Source organism: Cylas formicarius, unplaced genomic scaffold, assembly GCF_029955315.1.
Source record: "Cylas formicarius isolate icCylForm1 unplaced genomic scaffold, icCylForm1.1 PGA_scaffold_6__28_contigs__length_40554024, whole genome shotgun sequence".
In the NCBI taxonomy this organism is placed as follows: domain Eukaryota; kingdom Metazoa; phylum Arthropoda; class Insecta; order Coleoptera; family Brentidae; genus Cylas; species Cylas formicarius.
The window spans coordinates 5,551,142-5,564,580 of NW_026844347.1; the positions used below are offsets into that span (position 1 = coordinate 5,551,142).

The 13,439-nt window shown below is 32.7% G+C and overlaps 1 protein-coding gene across 1 annotated transcript in view; it reads right to left on the reverse strand.

Moving 5' to 3' along the window:
* Positions 1-13,439, reverse strand: part of LOC132702876 (heparan sulfate glucosamine 3-O-sulfotransferase 1) — a 93,742-nt gene that overhangs the window by 17,211 nt on the left and 63,092 nt on the right. The gene's annotated exons all lie outside the window — the stretch shown is intronic.

Here is a 13,439-nt window from a genome sequence, read left to right on the forward strand (position 1 = left end):
GGTAAAGTGGAAATCATTAATTTTTCCTAGTCGGCGGTTTACCGAGATAAAAGAATTTTGAGGAATTTCGTGGTCGCTTTTAGCAACATCGCGGTTGATCATTGGTACCCACATACCTTTAAATAATGGTTCCACAAAATAATCTTGATGATTTATAAAGTACACGATTTGAAAAGTTACAATTACCATCTATCATTAAAGCGGTGCTTTTTGGGGGTTTTCGGCATTTTTAGCAGAGTTAGCCAAAAACGAATAGTAAGGTACGGTACGTTGATACGTTGTTTTGTTTGCTAGGGACGCGAGGATTTTGAATGGTGCATTTTAGGAATTTGTCTGTACCTTTTTTTTTATTTATTATTATTAAAATAAAACAGAAAACTAATATAATAATATAACGATATTTTTATTCAAAACAGTTGCAATAACCTTATATATTCAGCTAAAAAAAATCAAATATAAATAAAAACCACAGTTGATGTGTAAATCAAGTCCTTATGAATTATTCATAAAATATATCAAAAAAAGCAAAAACTACATTCCAAATCAGGTTGACACAAACAAGAAATGCAGCGCAAGAGAGAGGAAAATTATGAAATAATAAAATATTATCTTCACACACATAATCAGAATAATACAGAATTCGTAGGTATTGACCATAGTTAACCATAGTTATAACACTTCACTTTTTTGACATTTTTTAAGACATATTCTCTAAGAGAACATCGGAAGATAAAACTTGCTTTATTTCATATGGGACACCCAGCATTTTATTTCTTTTTTGAATTGTCCATAAAATGCCATTGAAATTGGTGTATCACATGTATTTTGTTGAAGTCGGTTCTGAGAAGAAAATATTTTATGCCTTAATTATTTTATACCGTCTTTAAGAAATTTCTATAACAATAGGTGTCAAATTTTTACTTTTATGTTATTTTTGCTACAAAAAAATATATTTCCTACAGAAAATGTCATTTTCGTTACTTACGGCTCCGAGTCACTTCGGACATTGATGGGATAATACTCACAGTTTTGGGAGCGCTCGAATATTTTCGGAGATGATACTCACTGCTTGAATTTTGATATTTGTCAATTCTGACAGTGACTCAGTAAATTTAATCGTGCTGTTTTAAAAAAAATGTCAAGTGTACCATTAGGTCGTAGAATAAATGAAGAATATAATAGAATAGAATAGTTTAGAAGTATACGCTTAATAAACTTTTTCATTCGTTTATTAAGCACTCGGTACGCAGTTCATCAAGCTGATTGAATGTGAACCAATGAACTTTGAAATAATAAACATTAATTTTTTAAAAAACTATTAAATTTAATGAGAATTTTATGTCGAAACTAGAATTGAAATAAGATACATGGTGCTCTATAAAAAAAAGCAAATTTGATAATCAAATGTTTTTAAAAAATATGTCTGTAACAAAACTAACCAAAACAAATGAAAATCCCTTGAGAAAACTGCAACACGTTGGCTCACTTTCGGCTGTTTCAACTAGAACGCCCACATAAATTATTAAATTTGGCCAATCTAAGTTACTTTTTGGTAAAAGATGCTGGGAACAAAAATTGTCACAGCATCAGCTTCCGAGCTACAGAACGATGTTGGTAGTGACAGAGGAGGTTTTTAATAACACCGCTTAAGGAATACTGATCAACGTTTGATTTTTCTTATGAAATATCCTTATTATCAATAAAATTATTTGTCTTTTTACAAACTTTAATGAATTAATAGTGTCTCAATTGGGGGGATGATGTTCTGTATCGTACAAACTAGAAGACTTTAGAAACCTATGAAAAAAATCAGCAAAGCAAAAATACATAATCCTACACACTTAATGTCGAACTCTTCGGAATACTTATAAAATGTTTTGTGGTTTTTTGTTAAATCTGAGAGATACCCTGGATTATTACGAAGAATAATATATTCTAGACACCAAATTCTAAAGACGCAATTTTTACCTCTGCGTTATGATGAAAACAGCATCAGAACCACGGACGTCGTTTATTCGCTTAGCTGCTTTGTAATTCAAATGTTTTTGGGCATACGAAAAAGCATTTTGCCGCTACATGATCCTTCCTCCCGCCATGTACACAAAGGGTCCGTTTTAACATAAACACGTACAATAATTTATTTCTTTGTTCTGCCATTTTCAATTAACTTTTTATTTGAATTTATGATTTTTTTTGCGCCTCGAATGCTGAAACACGTAAGCAATTTTATGGGAATTCAAACGAGCTGCCGCCCGGCCCTACTACCAAATCAATAATTTATTTATACAGAACAGGCAGTCGACTCCACTATAAGAAAACGAACAATACTAATAAAATTATGTGCATGTTTCCAAATAAATATCACCGAAAATATATTATAAATTGTGAATATATAGCTCTATGAACAAATTTTATGCGAATTTAAAAAAGTTGCAGCTACTACCAAATTAATAATTTATTTATACGGAACAGGTACTTGGCGCGGCTCATTATAGGAACTCGAAAAGCATTAGTAAAAGTGTGAGATTTATCCATACACACAAACAAAAGGTGATCTTTTATGAACAAATTTTCTGAAGAAACAAGTAGTTATTTGAATTGATGAAGCATTGGCAAAAACATAGTAACCAAAGGTAAGCAATGATCATGAATTTGAAAAATAACATTGGAAATCAAATTAATTATAATTTAGCTAATAATGTTAAATTATATAATTTTACGAAAACCTATATTTAGTATTATTATATGAGGACCAACAAAAACTTGTTTCAACCTACTTTTCCAGTCATTTCTTTGGTTTTCTTTTTTTCTCTATTTCATTACCATAATTGCTTTGAAAAAAATTCAAGTGTTTACTAATAATATCTATTCCGTTCTTCTTACTTTTCTTTGTTACATTTCACTGGACCTCGTCGGCCCGATTTACGTAGGTTTCTTATTATTTGACCATGTCTTCGATTCTGTTCTTTGTGGATTTCTTTAGAGCGGCCATATTCTATGTGAAGTTTGTTACCTAGTTCACCTCATTTGGGTAATTCAGAATCAAGGAAGAGAGAAATGTGTGAGAAAAGTGAAAATAGTTTTTATTAAATAACTTCATATTAAAGAAATATAAAGTACTAATATACATTTACCAAAACTAACTAATCCAAATTAAAACTACCCTCATTTAAAATTTTGCGTTATCTTAAGCCGAAAACATGAAAATTACTTCGCAGAAGTGACATTAACATTCCGGAACGGTTATTCATACAACAAAAAAAAGAAAATTCCATTAATACTTTTAGCAAAAAAATTTTTTTTTTTCATAGGGAGAAGGGCGATGGTAAAAATAGGAGCCATGGAGGCGGAATTTTTAAGTATTTGTTTGTAATAAAAAGTTGATAATAATTTAAATATTTTTGATTTGGAAGTTGTAAAGAATACTATACAATTTTATCACATTGCAACTACGACAGGGGCTATCCGGTTATTTTTCATTTGGTTTTTTCATTTGGTTTTTGCTAAGTCACTTAGGAAATGTCTGAGCAAACAACTATTTGACCAGAACTGTGTTAGAATAATCTACTAAAGATTAATTTAAGACACCACGGAAGACATAAAATTTTTCTAAGCTATATACCCACTAAATATTGGTCACAAAAGGAAATAAGAAACTAACATAAATTTCAACCCATTAATATTTGGTTATTAAAAATAATAATTTTTAAAACCGAAATCGCAAACCTCTCTCACACAAGACAACGCAAAGCTAATAATATATCATGTTGTCATCGTATCTACAATTTTCCCCAAGTTTTAACTGAGCACATATCCAGACTAAAATTCTGAAAAAGCATTTTTAAATTATTCACAAGGAAGGACAAAAATAGAATTCAAAATTGTATGTCACGAATGTAATCATTTTCCTGGCCTTCAACCTACATCGTCGTTGTATTTATGCATTATGCACAATTTGATTGACGTAACTATTAACCTAGTGCTTAACATATCCAATACTCTACTTAAATTTAACAAAGATCGATATACATATTGTTTACAAAACGATATTAAAAAACTGTTATAATGAATGGATTTTCTTAGTCGACACCAACATTTTCGCCTAAAAAGTCATGCATTCGCACAGTGGGTCAAAGGATAACTTTCGACGCAAAACGCGGAGCAAAGCCGTCAATATCAGAAGTTTGAGATGCGAGTGTTATACCACATTCAAAAGAGCTTTCAATTCCCTATAAGGTACTTGGTTAGTTTTCGAAAATCGTTGCGTCGGCAATGTAAATACGGCGCTTTGAAATAGAAGCAATACTTTTGACGAAAAAGTTAAAAATCGATTTAATTGTACTTAAAATGTAGGGCTTTCGTCCTATCAGTCTGACCTAACGGGTCATTGGCTTAGTTATCTTACCATATTTTTTTTACTCGAGTTATTTCTTCCGAATTCGTGAGTTTTGTACGAATTACTCAGTTTTTGTTTGTCGGCCTCCAGATACATGATATAGAAGTTAAAGATCTTTCAAAAAATTTCCGATGTGTTGAAAATCGACTCTTGGTTTACTAGTTGGAATGGAAATTGTAGTTTTTAGAATTTATGTTGGCATTGATTAGCATTTGAAAAATTATTAAAATTTTTTGGCCATGAATTTGTGTTGGACATTATTCTCGCCTGAAATCTCAACATATTCTATTGATTTTGGGGTGAGTTAATAACTTATTTTGAGTTGAATAGATGAAAATTTGGTGTTTTATATTGCTTTGTGTTGAATTGTTTCTGGTTTCTAGACTTCTCCCTGTTGTTTAAGATTTCCGTATAATTTTTTGAAGTTTTCAAATTCTAAAACGTAAGCAATAGGTTCCCCTAAAGTATCTAGTTGTTTTAAATTCTCGTTGCTTTTATTATTCAGCTAAAAATGTATTAAGCGCGATTTTGTTATAAAAGTTTATATGGAAAATTTTTTCAGATCACCATTTACTACGCCCTTCCTACCATTTTGTTTATTATAGTTTCGTATATCGAAAGTGACATAGAAATTTCTTAATTCTAGAAAAAAAAATTATGTCTAGCTATTTTCTTTCATACGGTTTTATGTTGTCCACCCTGGATTTAAAAAGATTCCAATAACATCTAGGTTCCGCACTAACCGTACTACCTGAGGTTCTGGTTGCGGGAATGCGTTTTTAAATGTATTTATTGTTCACAATAAAGTTTTATGCAACTTGCTTGTACAAAGGTTGAAATAATTGGGAGCGTTTATAATATTAATATCTCGGAATCAGCACAGTGATCTTCTCGTAGGTATACGTTTTGTCGGCTGGCGCGGCTACAGTGAGACTTTTGCCTTAAAAAATTCCTTCAAACTTTGTTAACGCTTGTGATAATAACAAAAATAAGACATGAATACATGAATTAAATATTTATAATAATGTAGGCGGGGATTACAAATTTTAAATTTTAATTATGCGCCTTTATTCTCCCATTTAGAAAGACTTTGCAAATTTTCAATATCCAAGGAAATATCATTAGATCTGATTGGCTACCGCAAAAAATAAAATATGTAATTTTTTAAATCTAAAGCCAATGTTAAAAAAATGTGTTTTAGTGTGTAGCATAATTAGAATCTAGACTATTGTTTTTAAACGCTCTTTTATGTTCGTTAATGCGTTTCTTGAAGGATCTACCTGTTTTTTGGACATTTCGTTTTAGTGTTTCTTAAAAATTTTCCTATTGTGTTGTTAGTTCTGAAAGTTATTTTTAAACCAAATTTTGACAAATGTTTTGAAACTTTTTCACTAGGTTCTTCTGTGTATGTATTTTTTTTAAATTGTTCGTATTTTGTATTAGGTTTCGGATACATAGAGTTTACTGTTGTCTGGATTTGTTTTTTCTTTATAATTTTATCTATAATGGATGGATTGTAACCGTTGTTTAATGCAATTTGTTTAATGATGTTAAGTTTTTTGTTGTAATTTTCTGTTCAGAGTGGCGTATAAAAGAGTGAAATGCAGCCATTCTGTGTGCATAAGGGTGATATGTATGACTGTGTCCGTGTGTGAATAGTTGTAGTTATAGTAATAGTTAAGTCGAAAAAATTAATAGAATTATCCTGTTCAATCTCGATCCTTTATTGAACTTAAATTCTCACAACAACATTAATTACGGCTTTTTACAAAACTTCTGGATTCTTCCTGCGTCGGTTTTTGCTTAGTCGAAATTGCTGACGTTTCACCAATCATCCTGTTCTTCAGAGCTTGACTGAAAGTTTTAATGTTCAGCTCTGAAGAAGCCAACCGGATGATTGGCGAAACATCAGCAATTTCGACTAAGCAAAAACCGACGCAGGAGGAATCCAGAAGTTTTGTAAAAGGCAGTACAGTAGCCTGTGGAAGTTTCTTTGAAAAATTAACATCAATTAAGGTTTTATGATCATTTTTCGGTATATATAGTAGCAGGTAAATTGGTTAAGGCTTTCGCGGCCCGTTGATAAGCTATTATCTTGATTCGGGTTTAAAGGCCGTCGTCGATTGGAATTACTTCATAACGTTTCGCTAGCACGGGTGGCGAGCTTCTTCAGAGGTCCTTCCATTTCCGATGTTGGACGTAGACTGTCTACGTCCAACATTTGATAAAGACACGGTGGTGTCGAAACAATTATCATGTCAAAATATATAATTTCGAAAAAATCTGAACTTTTAGTTCTTATTTATTTTGATAAATGGATTTTCATCAACTAAAAGCCAATCAATGTTAAAAGTTTGTAATGCTAATTAATGGTACCGGTATTTATTCTTTGCTTGTCTTTTCTCAAGACTCGTTATCATTATGTGGAAATTGCCTTAAAATATTAGTTCGTACAAAAATTTATATATTACTCAACGTTTTTAAATAAATTTCTAAAAATTTTTACTAAAATGAGTGGAAAAATTAAATACAATGAAAAACTTTTATTACTATCAGTTTTCAGGGAAATTTAATTTTTCCAAATTTTTCCACATATTACGTAGAACAAAACTTACAACAATTTTCTATTAAAATGTAGCACTTAGTCGGGGTGATTATAGTCAGGGACCAATTCGAAGTAAGTAAAATAAATCGGTTCGCAATTTTACATACTTAATTTGATGCTGATCACTTATCGGAAAGTTTTTTCCTGATATCTTTAAAAATGCTTAACCGAACTTCGTAGCTTATATTGATTATATTTAAACAAAATACCGTCAAAATCATCGCGAGTGATTCAAGCTGGAAATCGTAGCCTGAAAGCGGTTTATACAAAGAAAAATTAAAGCAAACCGAGGGTGAAACTTTATACGATGGTTGGCATGCCTTGACGCTGCGAGACAAACGCAAATATTTATTTACTCGAAAACACAAAAATATTTTCAATCGATAATACAGATACCAGCCTTTCAACCTCCTTCCCTCTGTCTTTACACAAATTACACCAAGAAACAAAGACTTCATTTTTTGTGATATAACTACAGATTGTATTCTAACGATCACTATGCATTCAATTACATATATCGAAATGTATTTTGTTTATAAACATGCAGTGCTAATCGCATTTAATCTTGATCTATACACTTTAACTGGTGGATATTTAAATCATACGAAAGTAAATAGAAATACAGAAATGATTCACTCTGACTTATCCATATGAATCAAATTTTGGTATTGCAATATCTAGTAGAAAACTACCGATGCATTTGCAGCAATGTAAAATTATTCCGTTGATGATTGTTCTTTTAGTTCATTCCAAATAAGCATAGCGCAAGTTATAGATTTTTTTCGATGTTGTGGGCTGAAGTTTCAAGGCGCTATAATTTGTCTCAATATCAAAAAATGTGAATAGTTCTATTTACAAATCTTCTTCTTCTTGTTTCAGTTTTGGTTAGAAGATGTCAACAGGACGATTAGCGAAACGTCAGCAAGTTCGATTTGTCAACAAATGACGTAGAAGGAATCCCGAAGATTGTACATGATATTACAGTAGCATCTGGAAGTTTCGTTGAAAAATAAACAGAATATTGGTTGTCAAATATTATAAATATATATAACCCTATATATTTTTGTTTTTTGGGGTTTTTGGAAAACTCTTTTTCTTATGAGATGTTTGAATTTGGTATAAAGCTGAAATTTTAAAGTAAGTTAAATTAAGCTGCATCTGTGTTTCTTCTCACAAACTACAAATTCTAATAACTAAAAAGGTGAAATACTTCGAAATGTAAAAATTATATTATCAATGTATGATCGAAATTTGTAAGCAATGCTAAAAATTACATTCAATTTATGTCATTGCATTGGAGAATCTAAAATGTGGTCTAAATCTCTGAGAAATGCTAAATCAGCTTATCAGACCATTGATTTTTAATTCTGATATTTTGTTATTAAAATCTGTTTTAACACTTCTCAAATAATTCGAAAACCTTATTCATTTAATTATTTTTATCTGGTCTGTTGGTTTCGCTATTATTAGCGATTTATTTCTTATTTTAAAATTTTATGATGAAAACATGTTCTTTTTCTACTCCCGTCTGTAAAATGCCTAATTACACACCGATCTAGCGTGCGGGAAGCAACATTTCACCACGTCGGTTTCGTTTCCCATGGAACCGAGCCACTTAGGACATTTCCGAGATTTTATCGCACGGGTTTGGAAGCAATCAGATGCTGCGCTCCGCTCGTGTCAAATAAACTCGTGACTCAAAAGCCGTTTACCGCACTTGTTGCATAATATACTATTGTTCTAAGATATCAAGAAACAGTTTCCATTAAAAAAAAAACGTTTTTTTTGCATAACGTCACTTAGAATTAGATATGTCGCAGGTTAAATTGGCCTAACTAAGTGTGTTAAAATTTGTTGAGTCATCATTAATTTTAAAAAAAGCATTGAATCTTTCTAACCACTTTATTTGAACATATACGCAAACAATTGTTAATAAATAAATAATAACTTACTGAAATAAAGCTTAATTTTAATATTTCTTTGGTCGGTGTTCTTTTGACCACATTCTTTCGACATTCTCATCTGGTCATATTGCAAATAGTTTTGGAAAAAAGGTCTGGTATAAATGGTGGTCAAAATCGAGCTTAAACTGGAACTAATAGCGGTTTAAATCTTTCGTGATTGATTTCTTGTTTGGCAAAAGTACGAAAAAGCTCTTTTCCTCTTGATTTTTACACATCAGCGCTATATTAAATATATTTTAAGATTCTAGATGTGTATTTATAAGTTCGTCGTGTCGGAGGATATTATGATTTTCTAATCAATCAGAAAGTGTTTAGCACGAGCAACAAATTGAACGTGTAGGATAACGCTTTTCGTGTCCGCAAGTCTAATCTTCGACTATAGCTTGATGTGGGTAACACTTTACTAGAATCCCGGTAGATTTGATAGAAGCAAGGATGTACGTGACTCTCGACACCGTACCAATTTCCAACAATTTAAATTCCATGGAGGCGCACATTTAGGTCATACATTTTACCGAACAAAAGCACAACAGTAAATGATGAAAATGTAGGTTAAAGAGGTAAAATTTCCACGTCGCAGCGCAATCGGCAAGGAACCCTTGGACAATCAAAAATTTCGTGAAACATTTACTTGCTTGGTTACGAGGCAATGGCTTGATTTACTTTTGCAAAACACGTAACCTAATTACTAATATTATATTATCTGAGTGACGTTTCGGCAGTTTATTGCGTTCCTTAAAACAAATGCGAAAATGTTAAAGGGAAGTTTTGTTATACAAACGTAGAGTCAAAATCCAACCAAATATGACCGAAAAATAATGATTTTCTCTTAAAAACGAAAATAGATATAGCAGTAAATTGTTACATTACTGCTTTTTTTTTAATAAGTGGAGAAGATTGAATTTGAATTACTCGTAAGCCCGAAGAATTTCAAAACGCAAGCCTAATGTATGACAATCAATCAATAGAACGAGTAAATAAATTTAAATATTAAGAACGTGGCTGTGTGAAAACTGGGAATCCGACACAGAAATCAAATGTCGAATTGAAAATGCCCGCGGTGCGTTATCAAATTCAAAAAGTACTCACCAATACCGATCTCGATCTCAGCCAAGGATTAGATTTATAAAATGCTACGTCTGGCCTGTATTACTGTATGTATGGTATGGAGATATGGACACTAAAGGTGAGCCATATGAACAAGATTGAAGCATTCGAGATGTGGATCTACAGACGTATACTGAAGATACCATGGACGGCAAGAAACAATGAGATCTTGAGAATGATCAATACAGACCGCGAATTGCTGAACACAATCAAATGCCGAAAAACAGCGTATATAGGCCACGTGATACGTAACGAAAGATACCAATTCCTACAGTTGAGAATTGAAGGGAAGATTGTAGAAAAGAGAGGAATCGGCAGGAAAAGGATGTCTTGGCTTCGCAACATCAGACAGTGGACAGGACTGAGGACAATGGAAGAACTAATATGTACAACAAGGTATAAAGAAGAGTGGACAAATGTGATTGCGAACATCCATTAATGGATATGCAGCAGAAGAAGAAGATTGAATTAACGTGTAGTCTAATCCATTATTCTTAACTAAATCCAACTTATACAATGACATAAAAAATAGATATTTTTAATTATTTTATTTTTTATATACAAAACTGGAAGTTACTTTCGTTTCGCCAGCAATTTCGACTAAATAAAAAATTTTAAATTAAATATATAAATATATTTTCTATGTTCGTTGCAAAGTTTATTTTTTAAATTTAGTCAAGAAAACTGATTTTGACTAAATGTTAAGAATTTCAAGAGAGTTGTTAAATGTAACGCTTTGTTTTAGAAACAAATTCCGATTGGTGCTTTCTATTGTTAGTTACAAATCGCCGCACTCGAAACGAAATAACTAGAAATAGACTTGTAATGATGGTGCTATAGATGTTATAGAATTACTTGACAATTATAAATTATATCAGTGTATTTGGCACGCAAAATTCAATGGATATAAAGGCAGAAATTTGAAACACGTGAGACCACGTTGGCCAACAAAACAGGAATAACTGCACCCGAAATAATTCTCAAACTTTTGACATCACCCTAATTGATGGAACATAAACGTCTGTTGCCAAGAACCTGAATATAACAAGAATAGTTCTTCGAAAGTTTTTTTCTGATTTGTAAATCATCCGAGCAATCTGAACTAGTTTGGATACTTCCATTTAAGTCCAATTTAGCGTGTTACCAATATTTTGATTTCGTTATTAGCATTATTTAAAATTTGCGAGCTTTTTTTTTTCATCTTTAATTCTACCAAAGACCAAAGCACACATACTATACATGAAATATATCGATATCGGCAACATTGAGTTGAGCTTTAAACTAAGAATAGAAACCAGAACAACAATGCCAATGTACTAATTTTGGTTGCTCCACTGCAAGTAATTTATGTTTCTGAAAGTTCAATATTTACACAACAAGGAAAAACATATCAAAACAAAAAACTGATCAATATTACTTTATTGGAAATGTAGCTTTCAGAAATGATACACACTGCAAACTTCGGTACATCAATCATTTGACCGCGTCCGCGAGGAGCCGAACCTCGAGCAAGACTTTTCGTAATGAGAAAAGGCAAGTTAAATTTTCGCAAATATATAGTTTGACGGAACTGGAAGACTGATTTTGTTAGTGTGGGGGGCATTTCACGGAGTGCTGGTACTATCCATTTAGTGGTTTGACACGTCTCATAAGAGGAAGATCTTTTTACGAGTTCATTAAATTTATTTTGTGTAATTATATGAAACTGACCCTTCTTTAGCCCCTGTTTCCTGGGTCCTGCCTTTTGTGTTGACAATTTTTCAATATCATACAAACAGTAAAGAAATCGTTTGGATGATTGGCTAGGACAACAATACTTAAATCATTTCCTATGTTTTCTTCTGTCATGAAAATATGCATGCTCTCTGAGATATTACGGAAATCAACAAATAGTTACTTATCCTGTGACCCTGACAAGTTGGCAATCGACAAACGCATCGTAACGTTCCGCCACTATAAGCTTTTCCGGTCGATATGGTGGAGTATCATTTTACTACCCCGACTCAACGGGTGGCGGTGCCTGTCGACCCTGAAAATGACGTCACGGCGTCGACTACCTGCCGCGGCCCTCGACGTTTACCGTCTCGGTGCCGGCGGTCGGTGGCGTGAATTATCAATCGGCATTGGCTGTCGGCTGCCCTAAAAACATCCAACGAAACCGACGTTTCCGCTTCAATGGCAGGCTCAGGCAAATAAAAGCGGCGTTGCCTTTAAAATGCAAAGAATCGATAACGTTTTTGTTTCTGCCTTTCAGTCTGTTTGTTGTTATTAATAACGTTTCAAGGTTGTTGGCTAATGAGAACGCTTAGGGCGCATAAAGGTTAACGTTGTCGGCTTTCTTGCTTTTTAGAGTTGAAGTGTTTGTGGAAATATAAATGTCAGTTCCAGTATCGAGACAGCAATTTTATAATATTAATCAAAATTTGCTCCTTGACGACTAATAATCCAGAGCCCCCCACCCCATGTACTTAGAAATTTAATTTTATTAAATTTTTTCTACTACCGTCTGTAAAATACCTAATTACATACCGATCAAGTGTGCGGGAAGCGTCACTTCACCACATCAGTTTCGTTTCTCACGGATTCGAGCCACTTCGGACATTTCCGGGATTTTAGCGCACGCGTTTCGGGTCAATCGGATGTTTTCGGAGATTTTACCGTGCGATTTGAATTTTGACATTTGTCAATTCTGACATGTCATGTCAGTGAATGTACTCCTATTGTTTTACAAAAATGTACCCAAAAACTAATATACAGAAAATGTTATGCAATGTATCAGACAATTTAAATACCTACTACATGCTATAGGCTACAATTAAAATGTTGTGGCCGGTTGCACGGACACGCCTTACGTTCGGAAACTATTTGTTTTCCGTAGAGTTTTAGTACGTTCAGAAACATTGACAATTTTTTAACAAAAGAAAAGAGATAAAATACTTCAAACATGCTTTTTACTATAAAATATTTCTCTCAATTGGCAATGATTTTTCTGAGTTCCAGTAAAGTAACAATTGGAAAATGCCTCTTGATACAATTTTCTGACCAGATAGTGGTTTCCATATGCATAAACTGGATATTACACAATATGTTGCAATTCCTTTGATTTTTTACCCTTTAATTGATAGCCATTTTTACTGCCCCATTCAGCGTAAGATTTATTTACTCTTCTATGTGGATAGCGCTTTCGTACCCGCGTTTACAACATTTTTTCTTATATCAAGCTGATGAACATGCCCCTAAGTTGGGACCGAGTATCAGTCAATTACCCTGTATGTCTAGAAATAAGTACCTCTAGTTGTAGCTGAGCTACTGGGGGTCATTTCATTTATTGAAGGCATATTGTAAATAAAATAAGGCCTAGCAAGTT